The sequence below is a fragment of the Agelaius tricolor genome, unplaced genomic scaffold (assembly GCF_023055355.1).
Source record: "Agelaius tricolor isolate 1412-34295 unplaced genomic scaffold, bAgeTri1.0.p SCAF_1, whole genome shotgun sequence".
Lineage (NCBI taxonomy): Eukaryota > Metazoa > Chordata > Aves > Passeriformes > Icteridae > Agelaius > Agelaius tricolor.
Window position 1 is genome coordinate 38775723 of NW_027269261.1, and position 24799 is coordinate 38800521.

The 24799-nt window shown below is 40.4% G+C and overlaps 1 long non-coding RNA gene across 3 annotated transcripts in view; it reads right to left on the reverse strand.

Moving 5' to 3' along the window:
• Positions 1–214: 214 nt before the first annotated feature.
• Positions 215–24799, reverse strand: part of LOC139591684 (uncharacterized) — a 30121-nt gene continuing 5536 nt past the window's right edge. For 2 of the 3 annotated variants that reach the window (XR_011679723.1, XR_011679722.1), the window contains 3 exons: positions 20935–21485; positions 19853–19903; positions 215–2558 (listed from right to left, as the gene is read on the reverse strand). This is a non-coding gene — a long non-coding RNA (uncharacterized lncRNA). Of the gene's footprint in view, positions 2559–19852; positions 19904–20934; positions 21974–24799 lie in introns of those variants that run through there. The other variant, XR_011679720.1, reaches the window with a different exon arrangement.

A 24799-nucleotide genomic window follows, 5' to 3' on the forward strand; every position in this document is an offset into this window, starting at 1 on the left:
CACCTTTCACTAGACCAGATTGCTCAGAGCCCCATCCAACCTGGCCTTGGACACTTCTTAGGACATTAACAACTTCTCTGAGAAACCTGTTGTCTTGGTTTGAAAATACAGGTGTCTGCTAAGGAAGGCAGAAGTTTCTCTCGAAACAGAAAATGTAAACCCCCTCCGTTTGAATTATTGTAATTTTGAATTAAGGGGCTCTCACGCAAAGATATGGGAGCAGGAACAGCAGTTCTTTATTTGGAAAAATAAAAGTAAAATAAAAATGCAGTAATACAAAATAACACTGACAGAGTCAGAATACAACCTGACACCCTGTGGGTCAGTGTGTTGGTAGCAGTCAGATTAAATGGTGGCTGCAGTCTTCCTGTAGTGACAGAGTGGTTCTGTTGAAACAATGATCTTGTAGAAAGGTGTCATTTTTTTCTGAAGATCCAGTAGTGTTGTAGATGGGCCTGGTCTTCTTCTGGGAATCTAGTGGGAAAAAGCTACTTCTCTGGGAGCCCAGTGGGAAAAGGCTGACTGTGGTGTTCCAACTCTCAGATCATATCCAGATTGGAATTTCTGTCTCCTCCCCCTGTGCGGAGCAGCTCACAATGGGCGATAATCAATGTGAGACTCAGTGGCCCATTAACAGAAGATATTTCCTGGAGGGAGGATTGGTTGTGGAAGAGATAAAGAAAACTGCCCCGCCTGGTTTTAGCAGGTGGCCCAATTAACAGAAGATAACTGCCCCACCTCTAACAGATGGCAATAGAATACACACCCCCAGCCACATCTTGCATTTACAACCTAAAACACCCGTTCAGTGCCTCACCACCCTTACAGAACTTCTTTTAATCTAAACCTACTCTCTGTCAGTTTGAAGCCATTCTCCCTTGTCCTGTCATGCTCTTGTAAACAATTTCACTCTACCAGTCTTGTGGTCTCCCTTCATGTACTGGAAGGCCACAGATAGCTCACTCGGAAGTCTTCTCTTCTCCAGGCTGAACAGTCCAAATTCTTTTCCCCGTTCCTCTCAGGAGAGGTGCTCCTTTCCTCTAATCTTCTTAGTGGCCCTCTTCTGGACTCACTCCAACAAGTTGATGTCTGCCTGTGCTAAGGGCCCCAAAGCTGGGTGCAGAACTGCAGCTGTGGTCTCATGAGAGCAGAGCAGAGCAGAGAGGCAAAATCCTCTCCCTGCTTTTGATGAAGCCCAGGGTATGATTGGTTTTCTGGGCAAGTGCACACTGCCACGCCATGTCCAGCCTCTCTCTCATCCACCAGCACCCCCAAGCCCCCCTTGGCAGGCTTTTGATCTGCTCATCCCCAGTCTATATTCATAGTGGCTCCCCTGACCCAGGTGCAGGACCCTGCACTTGGTCTTCTTAAATCTCATGAGATTCCTATGCAACCACTTTTTGAGCTTGTCCAGGTCGCTCTGGATGCCATCCCTTCCTTCAGGTGTGTCAACCATACCACCCCACTTGGTGTCTGAGGGTGCACTTAGTGACGTCATATTCTGCCTTTGCGTAAATAACCACGAAATTACACTGACTACATAAATTTACATACAGAGGACTATTTGGCTGTATAAAACTGTGCATCCTTGAGTGACTTTCAAAAAGAGATATGTAGGTAGGTATCGGCCTGCTTCTACAGCAGGCAGAGGAACTATCCTTGCTTTACCACATTTGATACAGTACCAGTTATCCCACCGTAGTTTCATCTGTTTTGTCAGTCTGCAACAAGAGGCTGCCTAGTGATGAACTCTCCCTTCTCTACTGCCCACAGAGGGATGTACAGTGCAACAGGATGAAACATCTTCTCTGTTGTGGCTCTGGTCCTTGCAATAGCAAGCAAAACAATTTTGGGCAAGCCTCCTTTCTTCCTCCTAAAACATCTGCAACATCTAAAAACAGTAATGTCTGTTACTGGAACCTTGAGCGGATGATATTTAAATGAAAGACAATTTCTGAACTTCAAATAATGTTGAAGAAATAGGATGATGAGGAAAAATTCTTCTTTTGGCTGAAGAAAAAAACCCAAATGCAAGTATGTGCATTAATGAAATAACACTATCCAACACCAGTCCTTGATGAGTTTGCCTGTTAATGGTGGAGGAGGAGGGGAAATGTTAATGACCCCTTGACCTCCACAGTAAATCCACACTTGAAAGGGAGGGGATTAAAATGTCTTGAAAATCATGTGCTAGAAACTGAGAAAGCTTAACATTTTCCTTATGCTGATGTCAGATGACTTTCTCAACCCCTACATCAATTATACATGACTCCAGCAGGTTAAAACTGAAGGACATGAGTGCTGGTATGTTAAGGTAAGAGTTCTTGTAAAAAACTTTAGGTCTCTTGACTTGGCATGGCTCCACCTTATTGCCTTTGTCCAGTGGACTGCTATGAAACATCTGAATTGTCTACACAGATTACCATGATTCTCTTCTCCATTTTCACCAATTTTCCATTTTGTTAGTATGGGAGTACATGAACATGTAATCATCCCAGTGGAGAAAACCCCTTCCAGTTGTACAGGCCACTTGTGCTGGGCTCAGTTAGTTCTTCTTCCTGAAAATGCAGTAAGAATTCATCCAAATTACCAGCTCTGCTTCGCAGCATGAAAACAAAATTAAAAAGAAGAAATACAAGCATAGCTATAACCTACCTGAAAGAGGAAAAATATAAAGCTCTACCGAAGAGTATAAAGAAAAAAAAGTTCAGTGTGGTAAAAAGAAGATATAATAATCAACATGCTAAAATGATACGTGTTAACAATTATAAGGAAATATTTTATAAGATACACAGAAATAAAATAAAAAAGAGATGTTCAAATTATCTAACTCAGAATCTCTCAAGAAGACTAAACCCTTCTGCATAATAATAGCAAATGTCTGTGTGACACCAGTAAAACCTTGTCTGATATTACAATAAATATGAAGAGGAAAAAACATTACCCTAAAACATCAGCAATCTGCCTTTGTTCCAGTAATAAAGTTATTACTTCTGTGAATAACACAAATGACTGAAGATTTTTACAGCCACCCTGTCTGTGCAACTCTCAGCTGCAATGAAATTGCCTTCTTACTCCAGAGAGACAGAAAATTTAACTTGTAGGCATCTGAGAGCTGCTAGCACAGTGCCACATTTTTACTGGGGAGAAAACAAAAGAACCAAGCCAGGCTCACATTTTTTGTTCACATGATTTCAATTCTTGTAAAATTATATCCACCGGAGCTTGGAAATGTAATTTACTACTTTACGTTACTATACATATATATCTTTATATATATTATACATATTATATACATGTATTAAAATATATATATAATTGTAGCTATTATGTAAATATAAATAAGTGATAAATTTGATTCCTGGAGGAATCCCTCCATTGCCATCCACTGAGTCTGAAACCAGCTGCTGCTTTCTGACCAAATTGGAGGCAGATTCAAATCTTGGTTGCCCTAAACGTATTTCTGAAGTAGCATCAACTACTCCAAAGTCTTTTGGGGAATTCATAGCATGTGTTGCTCCGTTATGCTGTATACAATGATATATCAACTTGTGGGCTGCTGTGGCTCACTGACTGGTACTTCTGCCATCCATAGTCACCTTGAATGGCATCTCACTGTATGAATATTCTCCCTGCAGGAAAAGTGACCACCTGTAAGCTCTGCAGCATGTTTGTAGAAAACCAGCATGAGTTCTTCCTGGTGGCGAACCTGAGCACTCAGCCACCATGGGTGCTCACCAGCACACTTAGAGGAACACACTTTTTGTTCAAAGCCTGGCTGCAGAGTCTGAACCAGGAAAGGCTGTGGGCTGAGGCTGCATGGGGCCACATTGTGAAAAAGGACTGTGCAGTGCCAAGAGCTTAGAAGACTAAACAAAAATTATATATAAAGTATATTAAACAAATATATTTTATGCTGTAAACTTTTGAGTTTGCTTTAAAAGCTGTTTCATTCAATTAGTCTCTTTTCTATTTTTAGTTATTTTTCTATAACTTTTCAATAGAAAAGTTATCTTCCAAACAAAAAAAGTTATTTATCCCTTTGCTACTCTTTATCTATAAGGTGTTTGCATTTCTGAATAAGGCACTATAATATACAACATGTCAGAAGCAGTACATGTATCTCCGAAAAGCCCCAGGTCAACAGGTGGGTGAATTCTTCAAATTAACCTAGAGATCATTTTTAGGATGCTAAATATTTTTCCAGTTTGAAAATTCATTATGTTTTGCCATATGTGCAAGGTAGATGAGGGACTGAAAATGGCTTAATAGCCATATTTTTGACAAATAGGCTTTATCAACAACAAGAAAAAAACCCCAAACTATACAACATCTTAAAGACTAGCACTATTCTAAATTGTACATTTAACAAAATGGAAAGTAATTGTGTCTGTCTTTGACAACAATCCATCTCCAATATTAATGATTCTCAAAAAGTCAGACAGGAGTGGTTTATCTGAAATTCCTTTGAACAGCTTCTCTACTGTCTTCCCACATAAAAAGACTTGGTCCACTCTGCTATGCAAGGATAGAGGAAATTGGTATTGCTTTAATTTCTTTGTGTGCTGACATCGTTGCCTAGTTATATTTTTCCCTTTACCCAAGGGCATATGCATCTCACCTCCACAAAAAAATTCATATTACAACAGGACCTTACACATAATTTAAATAAAACAATATACCCTCTTTAACTGAGCAGGATGAAGCCCCATTTGGACATTTGAAAGGCACTCAAAAATCCAAAGGTTTGAGGAATGGCTCCTGCAGATTGTGTGAAGCTTGAAAGTGTCTTAGGGCAGACTTTCTAAAAGGATGGGACAGCCCTGGAGCACTGGGTTGTGTGCAGCCCAGAAGGCACCAGCTCCATTGCTTCCCCTGCTGCCTGGTGAGCAGGGAACAAGAACACCCCACAGGTACAGCAAAACAAGACAGAGGTGATGTTTTAATGCTGTGAGCATAGACAAATCATGAAGAGCTTCTTTATGCCCCATACTCTGCTCTACACCAGTGCCCAGATTCAGCTCCCTTTCAGCTCTCACTGTTGCAAGTGCAGAGTAGTTATGAGAAAAAGTGTAGGATCCTGCAGGACATAAACCACACTGCTCCTAGTCTGGGTTATGAAAGCAGCCAGGACTTGTTCTTTCCAACCTGAGGGAGTTACAGCTGTCATGGAAAATAATTATAGAAAGATCCTTCAAACGACAAAATGGTTAAAAATCCCATAGGGCTTCCAACTGTTTGTTTTGTTATTTTGGAATTTCTGGGTTGTTTTTCTTTAAATTTCTAGCTTTGTTCTCAGACCATTGCTATAATGCTTTATAATATAATCTGTTCAAGACTCTTGCTGTGTTTCATTTGCAGCTGTACAGTGTACATAGCAATTAGCTGCTGATGTGCTGTTATCTGGTCTCTAGTTTTTAGCATGCTTTATTGTACTTTTCATTCTCCATATGCCGCAGAAAGACAGTCAAAGTCCTAATCCCCTTGCACAAAAAACAGCTTTGAATTTGGGGCCTATCACATACTGAAATGCCTGATGAACTTTCTGTGCACTTGCCCTGGTGTGTGTTTGTGCCTGTGTGCACATGTATGTGTGTGTGTGCCTGTGAGAGGCCAAGAGAGGGAAAGCACTCTTTCAGATCCACCTGGGCAATACAGGAGAGCATACTGTTAGAGATTTTGGCAAATGTAATGTACAAAAATATATTGAAGAAAAAAATTTGATTTGTATCTGAAAACAATTATCTTTTTCTGAAGGTGAGTTTTCATAGTAGGTAGGCATATTCCTCCACAGCAATGTAAGCAAACACCAGCAGAGCCCCAGACTTGCCTTAATTATTGTGATACATTTTTGTGCCTTGTAAACAATTATTTATTGTCATGTTTGGATCAAGAAGTGGTAACACAGAATTGTGACTGCTTAAAAATTTCAAAAATTAGGAAAAAGTAAGACTAGGATCTTAATAATGAAGAATATGGTCAACAGAATGACTTTCATGAACAAGGTTCTAGAGAAAAATATGATATTCAAACAGACCCATGCTCAGTAATTTGGATGAACTCCTGATCTTGCTAAAGCAAGTAGCAAAATTAATTTCCTAAAGTGACATGTGAAAAAATATATATTTCAGTGCAGCTTCCTTGTATTTGGACAAGATATGATTGGGTTTTTTTAAGGGTTTCAGGAAACCCATTGCTTTTTGGCAAAATTAAAACCTCTCTCTTACAACATAAACTGAAAATAACTACGGTTTTTCTAGAATCCTAGATTTTTTGGGATGTGTAGAAAAGTAAACAAAGTAAAGGAATTTCAATATAAAGGAATTAAAAAGATATTTTGCATCAAGCTCTCTTTCCATTGTCTCCCTTGACAATAATTTCACAATACCTTTACTTTCTGCTAATGTTTGTCTGTGACTTCTCTTGAGCAACTTCAGCATCTGAAGTACAGGCTGAGGTTTCAGTGTTGCCTTCCCTGCAACAAACCATCTACTTCATGAGCTGCCCATGTTATTAAAATTCGTGATAAAGATGTGCTCCTCATGGACAGAAGTGCTGCCAGTACCAGAGGAACTTCTCTCTGGCAACCTTTGGAGGGCAGCTCATCGTGCTCACAGTTTAATAAGCATTAGCATACTGCTCTCACCAGTATGACATGCAAACATTATTGCATTTAAGTTTCACAACATCTCTGCAAAAGGAAAATATCTGTGCCACCTTTGATTATAAAGGGTATAGTTTAAGACAGGAGTGGCTACAGTACAATTTATTTGGCTAAAGGTTGCTATCCATAATGGAGATGCCTACTACAAACATGGCCTCCCTGAGGTGGCCAGAGAGAAACAATTCCCTCTGAGAGATATTTATCTCATCCTAAAACAGGAATGAAGTAAGTCTGATACACTGTGCTCTAGACATATTTCCTTCTCTTAATTTCTGGCTTCTGGAGGGAGACAGACATTACAGTCTCAGATACAGAGTAGAATCATCTGTGGGGAGGTGACCCTCACATAATTTCCACCCTACATGCCAAACTAATAGAAAGCTTGCACTCCAAGTGAGACTTGCATCAAGGTCATCTAAGTGCCAGACACAAGCTAACAAAAAGAAAAAAAAAAATCTTTGTCCAGTAATACAGGGCACAGGTGTGAACAGAGCTCTGTATATACAGTGTGGTATATTAAGAAAAAGAAGGAAAATGGGAAGAGGGGAAAAAGAAGGATGCTATTTTAGCAGTACGACTTCCCTCAGAAGCTCTTGGAAGCCTTCAACCACAGGGAAATTGAGTCTCCTCTTTCAGCCTCACACACAGCAGAATTCTATATGTGCAATCTGGAAGCCAGGGTGAATTTACAGTAAAACTTCCTACAAAGGAGGAGAGACTTAAAACCCTCCTGGCTGTTATCACAGCAGCTGAGTTTCAAAATCAAAGAGTGGAAGAAAATCAGGGAACCAATATTTAAAGTTCCTTGAGACTGTCTTCTGTCCCTGCAGCCCTCAAAACAGAATGGTTGGAGAGACTTTGTGGCAGGGAGTTTGTGCTGGGCACAGCCTGGTCACTCCTCTCAGCACAACCAGGCAATAGGGATGGTCCTGGGTTGGTCCATCCATGTCTAAAACCAGGCACAAGCTGACACTGTTTTCAGTGGATGATCCATGTACCCAAAGTCATTTCTCACCTCTCAATCAGTTTCCTGGGATTCAGCTGAGCTGTTAGCAAAAGATTACATTCTGCTTCCTCCACCACCAGTGGTGTCCAATGCCAACAGTGCTCAAGTGCCCTCTGGAGTATTACTGTTTCCATAAGCAATGACAGGAGAGGGTGAGCTTTATGAGCTGGATATTTTATTATTTTGTGTCTGTAAGAAAGGCTGTTCGCCATACTCAGGTAAGGCAAATACAAGATGTTCCTTAGCTATATAGCACAACATACAAACACAAGCCAGAGGCACAAAAATATAAGATCCAGCTTTGCCTTAGTTGCTACCCCCCATCCCTTTACCTTCTGATAATTTTTATGTACATAAACATTAATGTTTTTTTCAGTCACTTGACCTTCTTTTCTACTAGATTATCATCCTGCCTTCCCTGTTGCCAAAAGAATGTACAGTTTTGCAGATGGTTTAAAACAATTTTCAGTTGCAGACAACTACAGAAAAAACATGCATGGATTCATCTTTCCCCTTCCCAGCCAAGGAGAGCTGACAGAAAGTAGGAATCATCCCACATGTTTGTGTGACCATGTACCTGAATTTGAGGCACAGCACAGTGTTTGTACTTTGTTCTGATCTTCCCTGGGCAAAGAGGCTAAAGGCAGTTACACCAGCTTGGCCCTCATCTCACAGCCAGAGTGATGGACCATAACTCTTGGGAGTTATCAGCCTTGCCCTCTCTGGGGTCCCAGTAATGTTCATTGCTCTCATTTGGGAGCAAGACAAGGGTTGAGGAGGCACCAAGGGCGACCCACCTCTGTGCCCTAGGTTCTTCTAGGCACTCTAATTCCTTCTGATTTTGAAGGCTTTTCCTATCATCACATCTGCCTGTCTCCCTGTTTTTCTTCTCTGCTCCTTTTCTTTCTCTCCTCATGCACCCTTCCAGCACCTCCTTCCCAGTAAAATGCAGCACAGGGAGGCAGAACAGTCTGGCATTGGCCTTTCAATATATTTAAATACCAGTGATTCACTGAGCTGGAAAATTGTAAATCTGCAATTTTATTGAAAAAGGTGGTCACCCTGTTCTTTGGAGCCATGTTCAGAGACAGCAGCATAATTAATGGACCTTTATGCTACACAGAAGCAAAGAATGGCAAATTTATTAAGGCCGGTAAGACGATATTTTTAATTTCTAAGAAACCAACTTTCCATATCTAGTTTTGCTTATTGCTACATGAAAAGAAAGGCTGTTTAAACCACCCTGTGCAGGTGAAAACACTGTCACATAATTTTTTTTCCCCCTTTGAACTAACACAGGTAAGGACAGCAACTGACACTGAGGGATTACTAATGTCTTCTAACCGTGTGCAAGTGGTGCCTACTCTGCACTGTGTCTAGACACCTTCCTAGCATTTCATGTAATAGTGTTTCAAACCAAACCAGAGGCAGACCAGTGCTGTCAGTACGGCTCATTTTAGTTATAAAGGGCATGCTTACTTGATGTGCTGCTGGGAAAGTTAAGCGAGACACTCAAGCCATAAAAAAAGCTTTCAATTGGGCAATATAAAAGGGGAGGCACAAGCCACCAAGTGGAAAATAAAGGTGAAAGGTTTCAAAGGTAGGATAGGAGTCTTTCACATAGAGAGTGAGAATAAGTGAAATTAAATGAAATGAAATAAAGCTTGTCATCATCCTTTTTACAAAAAGTGGGTGGACTGAAGTAGCTGTAGTGAATTATGGCAGTGCTGTGAATTATGTGTGCAAAGAGCTACTAGACAGATGACATAACCCCAGTCTAGAGTATTAAAAGGCCACAGAGCTGTACAACTGGCCACAGAAATATGGAAGGTATGATGAAAGATGAAGCACCATCTTCTTTGGGGAAATGCTTTCGAATTGGACACCATATGAACTTAGAGTGGAGCACCTCCTCCAGAATAACTAGAAGTGCACATCTCATTATTCTGACTAAGAATACTTTCTCCAAATTAGCAAAGCCACTATCACAGCAACATGTCTTCCAGAATAAATCCTTAAGCAACTAAGCCCTGTGAGGAAATAAGTACTCTACAGAGAGGATGGGGAATATAGCAGCTCTAGAACAAGCTCTTGGTTGCTGATGGCTGCTTCCCTTTTCTAGGTAATTAAGACTTCCTAACACCCAATAGAAATGGTTGGCTAGGGCCTGACACTTCAGTGCTCTTGGAAAGAGTTCTGCCAAATAAACATAACTAAAATGCCAGGAAAAAAACTGACTTCTTCCATCCTTTCTGTTCTCCTTATTCTGGCAGTTCTGTCACACAGTCTCCCTCATTCTGTCATCCATCATTCAGGACCTGAGTCATGTGCTTAGCTCCTCATTTACACAGCAAGCCCTCCAAACACTGAGCATATCTGAAAGGGTATGAGCTAATGGTATCTGTAAAGAGAAACTATTAATTCGACCCCATGATATTTAAAAATATCTATATATTTAAAAGTAGAAGAGCATTTCAATTTATTTCCCTACCTATGTTAAGCTGCATCATTTATGAATATAGCCTGTGGATAAAGACAAGATCATCTGCTGTGAGCTTGAGATACCAAATTATCATTGCCTGTTATGATCTTTACATAAATATTTGGGAAGTTTATATATTAATGCTATATTTTGTCAAGGATTCTCTCTCCTGTTAGCACCACAGCCTCTTCAGGTTCTTATTTTCTGTGCTCTCAGTAGTTGCATATGGTTATAGCAAACCAGGCCTGATGAACCACAGGCACATTCACTTGTTTCCATATCTGGGTGCAGCACTCAGTGAGAGGAGCCACTCAGGCATATGGCCTGTAATAAGCTGAGCTCCAGTGAGTTGGAACCTCCTGCTTCAACAGCTACTTGGCCATTTGTTTTCTTGCTGCAGCACTTTGATTGTTTTCCTCCCTTTGACAGAATGATGAAAGCAGCTAGGGGGTTTATGTACCACCTCCACCAAATGTTACCCATATTCCAGTAGTCAGGTAGAAAATGGGGGGATGATAAGGGAAAAGGTGCCCACTGACTGGAAGTCCTGAGCATTAAAAGCTTATATCCTGCTGGAAGAGAGACTAATGTACATGCAGACAAAACTTCCCAAACCAACTATGGTGGCTTTTGTGGATCTTTCAGCTGAGGTTGTCCATGCAGCAACTGGCAGTCTCAGTTTTCTCTCTTACACCAAAACTGGGATAATTATTTTTTCCAGTATATATATTTGGTAATTATTACAGAATGTAGTTTAGAAGCACATCAATGTAAAGGTATTTGAATAGTTTAATCCACCTCAGTGAAAAATATAATTTACAGCCAACAGGAGACAAAGCTAGTGCAATGGCAAAATAGGAAATAAGGCTGGAATCTTTCAAAAAAATGTGTGGAAAAAATATAGGCCTTTGTTCAATGCAAACATACAACAGAAACAAGCAAGAAAAAGCTAAGCCTTATTCCTGGCCTAAAGAATGCCAAGTCATATAATTTCTGAGGAGAATTCAAGGGGACTTCCAGTAAATTTGGCCTTGTTTCCTTCCTCTCATGCCTATATCTTAAGCACACAAGCTGATCAAACGTTTATTGCTACTGAAGATACAGGACAACAGCTGTGTTGCCTTTTGAGCCCCAGGACAGCACAGGGAGAGTTCTACATTTGTCCTAATTGGAAGAAACCGAAAAGTTTTACATCAAACTGTTTTGCAACAGAGAGGCGAGCTTTCAGTTGCAGTGAATTATTCATGAAATGGTTCTGCTTCCCACAGAACATTTCAATTTTTCATTGAAAACCTGAGCAGGCAAACCAAGAAACTGCATGAAATACTTCAATTCTGAAGAGCCATCACAGCACTCCAGAGATGCCAGTCTGTTTCTCTGTTGGGGACTTCGCCTCTCCCCCAAATTCCATTTCCCAAATACACTGGCCAGGCAGCAGCGCTGACGCATACGTCCCCAGCTATGTGTTAATTATGAAAGATGAAAAGAAGTCAAGGAGTTATAACTGTGTGTTTATTTGTTGGGACTTGAAAATTTCTACCACCTCTGTCATTGTTTCCACTGGATAGGGAGCAAAAATGCAGGAAGAGAGGGCAATGTGGAAGAAAAATGGGCATGAAACCTTTCAACTGCAGCAGCTAGTTTGTGTAGGAAGTGGAGCAGAGCTACAAGGCCCTCCAAAAATGAACAGGAGAGTCACTGAAGTATGAGAAACCAATGAGCAGAAAAAGAGGCCACTCGGTCTTGCTCAGTGACAACCATAGGATGTGTCAGACAACTCTCATAGACAAGTCAGCTCAGCACCTAGTCTAAAAGCAAGATGCAAGTGAAAGTGAATATGTAGTGTGAAGGTGAAATTATACGCAAATAGGATCACAAAAAAGTACAAAAATTCAGAAGAAAACTCTTTGACATCCTCAAGCCAAAGGTATGCATTGACAAGAAAAGCAAATTTAAAATCAATTGCTTGACTGAACATTCTTTCTAGAACAAATTGCCTTTGATCTCTCCAACCAGAATCTCAGCTGGTCTTAGATAGCTGATTTCTGTAAAATTCATGCCCATTTGAACCTCTTGCCCTTAGTGAAGTGGCATATTATCTAAGGTGAAAGATACATCCTTTGGTTATGCTTAAACTTCTGTTTAAGCAGAAAATACCATGAACTGGAAGCTTCAAAAGTGACTATGCTTCCTCTAAGCTATTGAAAAAACAGAGGTAAGAAGTCAGTTTCATTCCTGAGATCAAAATAAAAATGGCATTTAGTTTTGAAAAGACAAAGGAATCATCTGAAGCAAGGCAAAGACTGGGGATGTTAATGTAGGGGAGCTCTTAAATATATCTGTAAAGAGGATCAGAGATAAACATACAAAAGGAGTTTGACATGTTTCTCGGAGGGAGAAGTTATGAATGACTGGATATGTTTGAACCTTGGTGTGATGACTTTCAGAACCAAAAGATCAAGAGATTCTTGATCAAGGGAATCTACGAGAGACAGAAAGAGAAGCATGGGTGAAAGAATATAAGCCCATAGCAAAATACCTTCCCCTCTGTGTGTCAGAATACCTTTTTCTCTGTGGTGGGAAGGAAAGGTCAAAAATATATGAGCACCTGTCTTTGAAACCTGGGTAGCTTCCACTGATAGCATCAGAAATAGTTTGATTTGGGCTCTGTTTGAGGAACAAGTCCTGATCAATTCTCATCTGAGTGGTCCTTATGTACTCATCCTCTGTACAAGGGAAAATAATTGGTTATCTGATCAGATAAGGAAATGCCAAACAGGATACTTGATTATAGCAGAAAGCTGATCTATGGAATTAATTAGCTTCATGATTCTCTGAGTCACATAGAAAAATGGAGAAAGATAAAAAAAAAATATTAGATGCTGACAAGGAATATACAGGATTGTTTGGACTGCTCCCAGTGATTCCCAAGGCACAAAGTTCAGCAGTGCTTCTAAGGCTGCTCCATAAAAGCCTGGCATACAGTCTCCCTCTAGCTAAGTGGGCAAGTTTGTCTGCAGAAAACGTGGATGACTTGGTCACTGATAGGAGCTCAGTGACAATACACAGAGTAGCACAGTTAGAGATCCACAACTACCCTGCCTTTAGCCATTCCTTTTCCCTTGGTACTGGTCATGCAGAAACTAGCTGTAACAGCAGAGAAGTGGCTAACATAGCTGGGAGGGCATGCACCATCTCCATGTTCTCCTGAGGTTTTATATGAGGCTGCTGCTGTGCATAGGTGCTGCCTGCCTGGCTGACACCTGTTGGCTCTGTCCCTGTGCCAGGGCTCACTGGCTCAGCTGCTGCAGCTGCCCACAGACACTGCTGTGCTCATCTTTGGGCAGCTGACCACAATATGACAATTGCTATTGAGACAGGCAGCAACATTTCTTTCTCCAAGACAGAGTGCTGGCAACTGTTTCAAAATTCCTTGTTGAATATTCCCCTGTGTGTGTGTGTGCATTCTGTTACTTGCAGTATCTGCTTAGAAGTATTAAAGCAAAATGTCTTTGTCTGTTTTGTCTTTTTGTATTTGATGATTGCTGATGTCATTTTACTTTTGTTTGTGAATGGAAACCTGTTTGCTGCTGAGTCACAGAAGAAGGCAAGACATAATAAGTATATCTCCTAATCAAACCAGAAAGTTGTGGATCACTGGAATCAGAAAGGGAGTCTTCTTTTAACCAGCAACAGCAGAACAGAAGGACCCTGTTTCCTGTGCAGAATTCCCTGTCACTCACATGCTTTGACTGATGTGAGTTGCATTCCCCAAAACACAAATGTGACTATCAAGAGCCAGTAGCAGATACTACCCTTTATATGAAACAGGAATAGAGGAAACCCAGTATTCCCCATATAGGACCCCTAATGCAGCTGTCTGCTGAAAGAAATTATAAAAGGCAAATCAGGAAGCTGAAGCACAGAATGATAACTTTCATATCCATGTTTTGATTTCCAGAGTGTTTATCCCTCAGTATTCCTAAGTCTTTCAAATGGGTTGACCAAGGCTTGGAGTATTTGAACCCTTGTCTGCATTTTTAGGTTTTAGGAAAATTCTACTATCACTAATACCAGCACATTTCTGATCCACTGGGAGACAGCAGCATCACAAGAGCTGACTGTGTATCCACATGGTGTTGAGTCATTGCTACTTGATTCTCTGAGACCGAGAGGACATGTCCACACAGTGTGTGATGATAGAATTCTTAGAAAATTGGCAGGCTATAGAGTCCACTGAGGCATATGCCATCCTTGCAAACACAAAGTCAGGTGAAGTAATAACCATAATGAAGACATTGAGCTAATGAATGAAAAAACCTGAGAGCAGGAGCCTACTACACTGTCATTATGGAGATTACAAGGTAGTCCAGCTGGTAGCTTGAGGGATGGAATAAGAAAGCAAGATATCTCTTCCTCAATATAAATTAAAGGCTTTCTTGGACCTCTAGAATGAGAGAACAATATTACTAGGTGATCTCAGCCTTTTTAGAGACACTATGTAAACCTTCCAATGTTCTTCACCAGCACAGTACAAAATATTTTCCTCAACTCTAGTGGCTTAAAAACAGCTACCACAAAGTCCTGTGTGTTTTCATGAGAGAAATGGTGTTGCTGAAGTTCTGTGGAGATTCGCAAGAGGGATCATGGTGTGCTTCTGGGAAACGCTGGTCTCAACAGCCCTAGTGGTGGATCAAAGCTCAAGATGTGCTCAAAATGATCCCTGGATTAAACTCTCACTACCAAGAGAAGTGTCTTCATGGGTGTTCTGGCTTGCAAGTATTTTCTGTTTCTTACGGCCAGGTTTATTTTGCTGTAAAGGATTCACTGAAGCAGACAGTAAGGTAATGCACAGAGACTTCCCTCAGGTCACAAAGAGAAGAAAGTATCATTTCCAAAACTGTGGCTGGCCACTCACCATGGTGGAAGGCTGTAGTGCTAATGCAGACTCTTTTACATGCCCAACCAGGAATGTAATGCCTTTGAGAGGCTTACAACACCTACAATTCTCAGCTTTCTCCTTTCCTCTCTTTTTGAAATTGCCTCACATCCAACTCAGTGCTGCTACTTCCAAAGTCCATTCCCCTGAGGAAGACCAGAAAGTCATTCTGGTTTTCCCCATTTTATTTGCATCCACAGTAATTATTCAGGCAGTAATTGAAGGGACTTTGAATATTTATTAAAACTACATCAAAGGTGTAGCACTGCTTTTTCTTTCTATATGACCTGCAAGGAAACAAAAACGCCCCAGATAATTGCATTCAAGTTCAGGTTATTTAGTCCCATAGCTTCCATCTGGGTATTTTTATCTACAGTGGTGATAGACAGGGTTTTGTTGCTGTTCATTGGTAATTTAGTTCTCTGCATGTGTTTCAAGCATTTTGCTAAGGAGCCACATTGTTTGTAATGACATTGATGGTGAAGTTTCTTCACCACCAGCCCCTCTCTGAGGTCCTACACTGTCTGAGGGGAATGGTCCCAGACTCACAATTTCTTTGCAGGCCAAAAGGTACACTATAGCTCATTATCTCAGAGAAGAACTCCAGAAGGATTGAAATCTGCAAGTTTGCTCAATGTGAGCAGCAAAGAGAGGCTGATCCCATGCCAAGCAAGAAAGTTCAAGCTACAAGAACATCAGCCTGCTAAGCCACTTGATTGCAGACTAAGCAGGGATAAATACATTTTATTCACTGCAACATGATAGCTTCAAATAGATATTCAAAATATATGTCTGAAATAATTTCTTCTACTCACATTCTAAAAAGATGTCATTGCCTCAGTGCCAGGGGAGCATATTATATTTTTCCTTTGTCATCCCTTTTTCATGGCTATGACATTAATGGACGAATAAGCACAGTATTGATTTATCTATTTATTTTAAAAAAATCCATGCATTGATTAGAAAATCATTAGGATCAACTGGTCTTGGGTCTTTCTGACTGTTTATAATTCTTAAAAATATGCATATATTCTTTCAAAAAAAAAAAAAGGAGGTATGGTTTTGTTGTTAAGTGTGAGCTATGATTTTCCTTTGTTACAGGTTATGGCAACAAACTGAAATAGATGCCATTCTGAACTCAAAAGGGAACTAAAATTGCAGCAATTTAAATTTTTTCTGGTGTCTGGTTCATCAAGGACTTCAGTCTACCTTGTCTGGGGCTTGATATTTTGGTTATAGTTGTATGTTTAAAACCCTTTTAGCTTTCATGGCATAGAATGGGAGTTGAGCAGAAATGCCTACCACTGTCTGTCTACATCTTTCACAGTGCCTGGTGTTGGAGTATTTTACAAATTTATTTCCCTCCAGCCCAATTACACATGAAAAACTGACGATTTTGGCTGTTCCAGCATGTCTATTGTGGTAGGGTACTGTTCTTTCCTTATGAGAATCAGCCTGGGTCATAAATGGGGTTCACTTCATTTTTGTGCAGATGTGGAAAAAGTAAGGAGGCTTTATCCTTGGTGTTTGGTTTTACTTCTTTGAGAGACAGATATTTCTGGTTTAAGCTGTCTTCCAAAGAGCTGGGATTCAATAACCTGTGGAGCCATCTTTTGTGCTTGTGCCTCACCAGCCTCTAGAGCATAAGGGATTAGATTTGACTAGACATTTAACTTTTTTGACAGCAGTGACTAGTGGAGCTGAATCCCACTGTAGGTAACATCTTCTGCTGGTTTTATTAGTCAGGGCTAGGTCCAACTCACTTTAGCACACTGTTCTTGCTCACATCCTGTCTGTTCTGTACACTTGCCACAACCAGTTAAATCTGTATGAGGCACTTTCTTTCTGCAGTTCCATATTGTATTTTCATAGGTTTTTCTTCCTGCACCAACTGAAAACTATTAAAACCATAAAGTGCTTCAAAACAAGCAAAAAGAAATCTCTCTTCTAAGTATCCCACTTGCTGCTGGCAGCTATTACTTCCAGTTCAAGTCAGATAATTTAAACTTTGTCTAGATATCTCCCACATTTCTAAACTACCTCCTTCCTGATGGAGCTGTAACTTTTGCTGTCCTGTTCTTCCACTCAGAGTGTTTTTTTTTTTCACATTACTCCTGTTAACATATCTTGTTGAGTAACTACTCAGGGCCAAGGCATCTGGCAGAGGTCTGCTGCTCTCAGTGCCTATGTCAGTCCCTAAGTGCCTATGTGGTACTTAGTTACAGAGGTTGCACAGGGCCAAACTGCTCTGTCTGCATTGGTCCTTGCTTATCTGGATTGGGGAACATATTGCAAAACATTGCAAACCTCCCCAAGAGGCTCCCACCCAATCAGGGGATCAGACTTCAACTTGAGAATGAATTCGGGTGAAAAGTTCTGTCCAATTGCTGGCAGTAAAAATACAGACTGATATCAAGAGTCTTGTGACTCAATAATATAAAACTTTTGATTTTCTGATTTGTGTTATGTAATGCAAATCCAAAAGGATTCTGTTGATGTAATTTCTGAGGGGTCATTATTAGATGCTGATTTTAAATACAGTTGTGTTTTGACAACTTAGAGATAAATTCCCTACTTACAGAAATGATGGGTTTACACAGAGTAGTGTAAATTATTTTGATGTACAGCAAACCTTAGTTGTTATTCTAATCAGGTTGCAGTACATTTGATGTATAACTCCAGTCCTCCATTTACACCACAGCACATAAATTTGTGCATGCGTGTGCATATTTATACTTATAAATACACATGTACCCAAACTGTACATACAGGTATATTTATATGCACACCAAAACTTTATACACACAAGCATATATGAAAATATATACACAGAAGCAGATGTATATAAATCTGTGACCTCTAGTGATCTATGATAAAGAACTACAAATTTGGTAGGGAACAAATACAATTTTCTTTTTTGGTTTTTATTTTTTTTTTTGGTTTTTTTTGTTCTTTTGTCTGGAATGGGTTACACACCCTGTGAATGGAGCTAAAGAAAAGCATAATTTACAGCAGAGAAGGGAAATGGTTTTGATATTTATGAATCACTACTGTCAAATTTCTGCAAGGTAAAGTACAATAGACAGGGTATATATACACAGCAGCCCCCTTCATGTTTAAAACATTCTAGAGAGCTTAACAAGTGATAACCTAAGATAAAGCTGCTGTTGGGTCAAAGAATGAATTAAACAAGTGTTGCCTTTAGTCTTGACATGAAAGCATTTACAGAGCCAATGTTCTAAATCTCTGCTGGCAGAATATTCAGAGGTAGAAAACGATAGAGCACTTAAGATGCACAGGCCCTTTCAGCTATGGATTTATAATGATATTTCTGTAGAGCATTTGTAGAACACAAAACCTGACTTGGGCAGTAAGGAAGTAATACTTCAGCTGGATATGTAGGGCCTGGAAATTAGATATGCAGCTGGAATTTTAAGAGCTAATGAAAACCTGAGAATAGTTCACCTTCTGGGGGATGGACAGAAACAGCATCTGACTTTGTGAACCTTTCCCCCCCCACCCTTTGCTGCTTTCTTAAATTCACGTGACTCAAGGCTTTTTCTTGCTTGTACATTTTGCAGGTACACTTCATGATTACACAACTGCCAGGCTGAAAGCTCCTAAATGGGTGTCACTGGTGCAATGGCTCAGTCATAGTTCATCCAACAAACTACTTCCTCTTATCCTTAGTGAATCAGCCTGAAGCAGGGGAGAGGGGAATTTCCCTCTGTGCCCAGTCACAGAATGCAGCTGAGCAGTTTATTGTGTTGCTGTCATTGTGTGGACAGACACCTGTCAGCCAAGATTTAGAAAACTGGAAAGATCTGGGTGGATGCCCCTTCCTATACAGCATCAGAAATCTGAAGGATGGTTATGGCTTGCAGCTGTTCCTTAACTGATCCCAACATTCAATCCAGCTCTTTGTTATGGGCCATACTCTGTTACAGTCTTGGTCTAACATTATATTAGAATGTAATTAATTAGAATTTCTCTCTTCTTGAACCGCAAATGTGCTTTTAAATAAATTGCATTCACTTTTAAAAACTCTGTTTCAAGTGTAAAAAGCCTCCAGGAAAACCAGAGTGGATAAGAACGGAGAGGAAACTCTGAGGATGCTTAGAAATAGCCAAGCCTCCAGTCCCAGACAGAAGCCTTTCATCACTCCAAATTTTTCATGTAAAATGTAGGGCTAAGGACTAAATTGTCCTTGATCAAGATTTGATTTTTTGAACAATGTGTTTCAGGATCATTCCAGTAAAGAGTGAATGTGGATGAATTTGAAAGAAAGTGGACTTTAACTGCTTAACTCCAGATTTGCTATCCAAATCTCCTTGGTTGCCCACACTCCATCAGTGTCATGACTTTTGTTTTCCTTTCTGTAAGCTCTATAAATGCCCAGTATTCCTGACTGCACACAAAACCTCTTTCTGAGCATATGCAGTCTGAGATTCTGAAAAGTATGTGAACAAACACTTGTTATAGAGTACACCTTGCCCACAGGGACAGGATCAGACACCAAACAAACCAGACAAGCACCTGTATTTCCTATGAGACACTGCTGGTTAGGAATGGCCGTGCACGGGGTCTGTGCCCTCGGCATCCTGCCAGAGACCAAGCACATCACTCCATGCTGGGAAACAGGCCCTAACCTTGGCAGGACATCTAGCCTAAGCACAAGGCCATTCCCCTGGGCTTACTGTACCTGCACAGAAAAATGCAATGTGAGCTACTAACAAAATCAGACGCAGTAAGGGCACTCACCTGCACTCTTGGAGATGTTGGGAGTTCAGGCCCTCTCACACAAAAGACAACCTTTGGACAAAAAAATTGAACTTTACAAATCCATTCCTTTGTGTAGATCCCATTTATATCCCCAAGATTTATGTAAGGTGTGGCAGCACTTTTACTCAATGTATCATTTCATTTTACCTTCATAAATGGCTTCAAGGAAGTTTACCTGAAGAGTGGGGGCTTCCTAAGGATCGGCAGCTGATGGCAGTAACTCATTAGCACTGTAGATGAAGGGGGCTGCAGCGCACATTTCCTACCACAGAGATCACTCCTCCATAGTATAGAGCAACCACTCCATGACCATGCTGCCCAGTATCACTAGGTGTAAAAACTGCTTAAAAGGCTGCTGCTAATATGTACTGGAGGTTAATTGCAGGACTAGGGAAAGCTGATGTTTGCCTGAAAACAAACATCATATACATTTATAGTGGGAAGTTGTAAACAAGGAGGCATGCTGGGTACGTAGCCTCAAGCTAGCAGAATTTTTAAAAAATCTTGAGATTTGTCTTTACATTATTTATAGGCTGGAGAAGATTCATTGTTTGTGAAACAACAGGAAGTCTTTGTGCTACATCTATCGACAAACTGAAACCTTCTCGGAGTGAAATTTGCTTTGATATCCTGTAGAGATTTCCTCCTAAATTCTGAGTTTCTTAAATATGCTGCTCTGAAGACTGCTCCTTCTCTCACATGCTCATTTTCTTGCTATGCCTCGTACGGTGCGTGAAACATTTCACAGTGAACTAAACCCCATGTGGTGGGAGAGAATTATCAAGGGTGCATGGTATCTTTAAAGAGAAAATTAATAAAACATTGATTCTTATTAACTCAAATAAAAACAAATATCACTAAAGCACTAGCAAAGAGTGAAAAAACTGTTATGTACACAAAGTTGGTGTGTTCTCTGCAGAACCCAGCATAAGCTAAACATGTTACTTTTATAATATTATCAGAAAGCAGGGAACAAAGCAAGAAAGAGAACTGAAAGACTAATTCCTCCCCCAGGAAAACAAGACACAACACTGTGTCCTAAGAGAATATTCTCTACTCACTGTGATCCTTTATCCTTCGTGGAAATGCGAGAACAGTCAGCAAAGGCTCAGTGGGCAATATTCCATTGCTTGTAACTCTTCTGAAGTCCAAGATAGCACACCAGAGATTAACACAGCCCATATCAGACTAAAAACTGGGTTTGCATTTTATATATTTTGATTTATTGAACTGCAGTAGCCCCTAGAGGCTCTTAGCAGGACTGCTGTCCCATTGTGTTCCATGTGCTAACAGGAGAGGACAATGACGGAACAATGACGGAACTCTTGGGCCCTCTCTTGGACTTCACTGAGGTCTGGCACAAGCTCAGAAGTTTTCTGTGCTTTCTTTCCAGAGATCAGCTTCTTGTCCTCTTTTGTATGAATCACTGAGTGCGGTTCTCTAATAAAGACCCTCAAAGTTGGTGGAGCTACTACTACACACAGCTTGCAGTTTGCACCAACTCATCCTCACCTGTTGCAAACAAAATCTCCTTTGCCAGAGGGACACAATGACCCTGCCATGTTGTAGATGGGCTTCACAGCAGAGATCTTCTATTAGCCAATCCCAAGAGCTAAGGAAAAAACAACAACAACAACAAAGATAAGAAGGCAAAGCTAGCAGTACAGCTGCCAGAAAAGTACTGGAATAGTCAAACAGGAGCTTCAGTCATTCCCTCTGGGCTGGGAAGAGAGATATCTTGTCATGTGGAGCTGTTAAGAGAAAAGTAATTAAAAACTAAGGAAAAAAATAAAAGGAGACCAGCAGGAGTAACCCCTTTAGAAGAGATGCTTTAAATTGATGGACTTATTTTTCTTTATGTGGGGAAAGTTTTTTTTTTTTGGAAGGGGGAGGTGCTTGTGTCTCTTCCTTTGCATTGCCTAATTCTTGAGGCTATTCAGTTGCTCAAGAGAGTGCTCTTTACTACTAAATAGACTTTATGCAATACAAAAATACCACTACATACTGCAGGGACAGTCAAAGGATGGAAGTAGATGTGACAGTAATACTGGATCCCTGCCCATTAAATATATCTGAAAACAGCCTCTGGTGCAGCTGGCACTGGCTAATAGGCAGTTTAACTTTCTCAGCATACTGTTGAGTCCTAAATCTGCTTTGAGCACAGTAAATGGCTCTTGCTACATTGCACGATGTGTTTTATATAAGTAACATTTTCTTTTTATATTAGGTTTCTTCAAAGGATGTTAAATAGTTTAGAAAACTTTCCAAAGCTCATTAAAATCTTGCAAAATCAGTAAATATATTTTAAAATTATGTTCAATGCAATCATTGAAAGCAGTATTACTTCTGTCATGGAGATTAATCCCAAGGTGGATTTACTGTAGTACATTTAAAGTCCAGAGGTCTGAAATTCTAAAACAACACTACTCAATCAGGTGGGAAAGGATGTGCATGACAAAAACACATGTATCAAAAAGACAGCAAAGAAGGCTCTTGTTTTCAGAAGATAATCTTCAAAAATAAGAATGACCTGATCCAGAGGGATAGGGCTTCCTAGTCACCTGCCAACATCAGCTCTGCAGAGCTTTCCTCAGTGACCTCTTCTATTGCAAATCTTTGCCTATCAACACTTACTGAGGCTGGAGGGAGCTCACACCTCAAGATTTTCAGTTGTGGCAATTTAATGCCAATTCCTCTGCTAGCTGTGACATGAGGTCCTCAGAGGGAGATGTAGAAGGCACCTCTTTGCATGTGTTTTTCTCAGTAGCAAGCCAAGACTGGTTTCTGCTCCTCAAAGATAAGCACTCAGAGAAGAGGACAGAACAAACAAGAATGAACAGGAAAAATCATCCAAGCACAGAGTAGAAGAGTAAAATCTGACTTACCAGCGTGTGTTAGTGTGTTACTGCTGCAGACCTGCTATAGACACATAGGAGATTAAGGAGATACAATACAATCCAACCACAACCACTTGTTCTGTAGCTATTTTTTCTTTTCAGTTAAAGAAATCCAAATAAATTCACTTTTCAACATTTTAGCTCTCTAGTAGAGGCTCAGCAGTGGAGGGGAGGCATGGAACCTGTCAGTCTGCTGGGGCCAGACACTCAGCTAGTTGTGGAAGGGAGCACAACACGCCGCTTGGCAAGGATGCTCCTTGAGTACAAGTTGCACAAAGCCCACTCTCTGCTCAGGGACCAAATTTCATACCTTGAACTGTGGGCTCAGCCAGACATTTGTTCTTGCTGGGAATATGATTATTCAGCTTTTCTTTGGGTTTGATCTACAGACCCCATGCACAAAGGTAGGGGCTCAAGGCAGGAATGCTTAGAGGTTTCACTTATATAAAAACTGGGATATAATATAAAATTTCACAGAAGGTAAGCAGTACAAATAATCATTTATCACATCAACATGTGAAACTGGTGGTTTTAATAGCATGTCTAATAATTTTGTTAACTCAGAAAAGATGCCCTGGACTGGTATTACTAATGACAGCACTTCATTATTATGTAGATGAAGCTTTGAGCCAAAAAAGTGGAGTGGTACTCTTCATACTACATTTTTGTCAAACAAAGACAAATCTAGCCTTGCTTTTAGCATCTCTATAGGACTAACTTTTTTATCCATAAGATCCAGAACAGTTGGGGCTACCCTTCTGCTAGGTATGACCAATACAAATTTAGCAAGAGCAGTTGCAATGTACTTAAAGATGTAGGGATGACCTTAGGATCCAGCATCTCTGGATCCATTCTCATCTGCCTACCACAGAGGGAAATCTAGCCTGACATAGTTGTTCCACATAAAGTGAGCAAATCCTAAATACTACAGTTGTACCCCCAGTACAACTAGTGTCCCTTCTAAACTCCTAGTGCCTCTACTAAACTGCTTAAATACAGTTCTTCCAGAGAAATGCTGACAATAGGAGCAGAAACCATTGCCTGTAATATGCCCAGAGGTAACCAGAACTAGCCCAGAGGTAACCAAAATATCCCCAGCCCCTGGTGAGCACTTCAGACCTGCATGGTTTCCAGCTCAGAGGGAATTCACAGAGCTCCAAGACTGTGCCAATTGATTTGATGGGCCACTGCAACTTGAAGCCTGCAGTATGTAATATAATAATGTGTTTTCCTTGGGAGTTTAAATTTTCTTCAGCCCAGGCTCTGTAGCTGGTTTGCGCAATGTAATTAGCAAAATTTGTTGCTGCAATTGGAGTTTGCAGTAGTGCTTCAATCAGGATATGTGAAGCACAATCGAATCTAATTCATTTTGTCCTGACTGTATGGACTGCAGAATGCTAGTGCAAGTAAAAGATTATGAAAATCCATTTTTTTGTCACCACAGTAAAAGCTCTGCCTATGAATACGTACACAAAGCACACTAGGTGTAAAAACAGCAGCCATTTTACATGGTCACTTCTGGAAAAGCATTTAACTTCACAGAGTGAGAGAATGCAACATGGGACAGTTGTGGGTTTGATTCAGGCAACTATCTTCTGTGATAAAGATCCTTAGAGAGAGGTTCTACCATTTTAATCACAGCAGTAGAGTGGTAGGACTCTGTGTGTAGGCAAGTGATAAATTCAGAGAGCCTATTCTGAGCTATCACATTCCTATGCTCTCACTTTACACTTCTTTTTGCAGCCCTCCGTGAGTTAGGATGAGCTATAATATAATATTGACTTAGATGAAGGCAGAATTTGCAGGTGGGGCATGCTGAGAGAGGTTTGTGTATTTTGGGTGGGTGCTCTGTAGCTCAGATCTATTCCTTCACTTCTGACTTGTAAATAGCAAAAACATTTGTTATTCAATTTTCAAAGACAGCATAATGTGTTGGTCTATCACACTCTGTAAGTTGGCTGTCAATAGGAACTTCTGAAACAGCCCACCCCTTCATGGCTGGAAAATACTAAATAGCAACTACCAAAAT